General features: G+C 34.4%; 1 long non-coding RNA gene across 1 annotated transcript; it reads left to right on the forward strand.

The window, feature by feature from the left end:
• The first annotated feature begins 620 nt into the window (after window positions 1–620).
• On the forward strand, window positions 621–1,766 carry LOC130590995 (uncharacterized). Its single transcript, XR_008968875.1, has 2 exons — window positions 621–935; window positions 1,033–1,766. It is a non-coding gene; the product is annotated as an uncharacterized LOC130590995 (long non-coding RNA).
• The last annotated feature ends 158 nt before the right edge of the window (window positions 1,767–1,924 follow it).

The following is a 1,924-nucleotide window of genomic DNA, read 5'->3' on the forward strand; positions in this document are numbered from 1 at the left end:
AATTGAATTAAATTATAACTAAAAGTAATGATAAATAAATAAATTAGGAACTGAACTAAACTTAATGGAACTGGACTGCATTGAAGTGAACTGAACTAATTACAACTGAACTGAAAATATGCTTGGGAGAACATGCCCTTATCATTAGTTATAATTTAATTCAATTCAATTGCAATTAGTTCAGTTCAATTCAGTTTTGTTCATTCCAGTTGCAATTGGTTTAGTTCAATTCGATTCAATTCAGTTATTTTATACCGAAAAAAACAGGCCCTGAAAATCTAAAATTGGTGGATGGTAACCCCTATATAAAGAATAAGTGGTATGGTTTTTTAGAGGTCGAGATAAAAGAGAAAGGAATTTGAGATAAAATAAGCACCTCTTTAAATTAATAATGAACAATCCTAAATTTTCAAAAAAGCATTAAATCATGCATAGCATGTTTTCCCATTATTTATAATACATCGAATTACAAAAACAAGAGAAATAATAATTTGGACTATACTGAGGGGAGACTCCAAAACTTGAGACAACTCATGAATAATCATAAGTTAAAATTAGTTTCCTCAAAAAAAATATTAAGATAAGTTCTTTTACAAAACATCAGTTTTTAAAAAGGATTTTTTGGTTAAAACACCCTTATGTTTGGTGATTTTTAAAACAATCCCCCTTTTGTTTTTTTTTTGTGAAATGAACCCCCAAACGTTTTATAAAAATTTTGGTTGCACCCCCAAAACCTAACTTCCGTTAAATCCAGACGTTTGTGGGGCCCACCTATGCTATTTTATAACAACCACTTCATCCCCAAATCAGGATATTCCCTCTCTCACAACAGTCATTTTCCGACACCCCCAAATTGATGCTGCTAATCCAAAATTTCAAACGGAAAATTGCAATTCCACTCTCTAAGTGACAATTCCTGACATCCTTCAAATCAAGTAAGTGTTACATTCATTTCTAGGCATTAAATTTTGGGTAATTTTGCAATTCTAGGGTTTATTTGCTTATTTTAATTTGGGTTAATTGTTCAATTAGGGTTATGGCAACCAAATGCAATTGTCGAAATCCTGCTAAGATTTTGAGGTCATGGACGCATGACAATCCTAGGAGAGTTTCTATGCCTGCAAATTCTCAGATGTTCATACTGGAAGAGAAGGGTGTGGATTCTTTGGATGGGTTGACAAGAATCAAGAGGAATGGCAGAAGGTGGTCATTAATGAACTGGTGCTGGAGAAGAGGTTGTTGACACATGAAGTAACGTTTTTAATGAGTGAAATCGCAAGGATTCAAGACACTAAGCCAAAGGTGGAAAATTTGGTGTGTTGAACAAAAAATCATGAGCATCAAAAAGGCAAAATGCACCAAAAAATTGTGGATTTATCACTGGATTGTTTGTTGGGGTAGTTGCAAGTTTTTTCATTTTATTCCTCATTGTTAATGTAATTTTTAAAGAGAGAGAGAGTGCTGGATAGGAGAGACTGAAAGAGAAGATGAAAAGGTGTAGATGATGACAAGAAAGATGTTGAATTTCTGACTGAAGCAAATGAGAGAGATGAAATCAGAAACGAAGGAATTGAATGAGAGAGATGAAGAGGTTAGTTGAAGGGTTTTCTTACCCAAGGATACAAATGTCATTTCACGCAACATTTAGGAAGGAAAATGGAAAAAAGGGCCCACAAACGTCTGGATTTGACGGAAGTTAGGTTTTGGGGGTGCAACCAAAATTTTTATAAAACATTTGGGGGTTCATTTTAAAAAATAAAACAAAAGGGGGATTGTTTTAAAAATCACCAAACATAAGGGTGTTTTAACCAAAAAATCCTTTTAAAAATTAGCCAAAGTGAATGTGGGCTACGATTAGATACACTTAGAGATGGCCAACAGTGCGGGCCAATCCAGCCCATCCAACCCAGCCCACCTCGTGGGC

Source organism: Beta vulgaris, chromosome 4 (genome assembly GCF_026745355.1).
Source record: "Beta vulgaris subsp. vulgaris cultivar EL10 chromosome 4, EL10.2, whole genome shotgun sequence".
NCBI lineage: Eukaryota > Viridiplantae > Streptophyta > Magnoliopsida > Caryophyllales > Amaranthaceae > Beta > Beta vulgaris.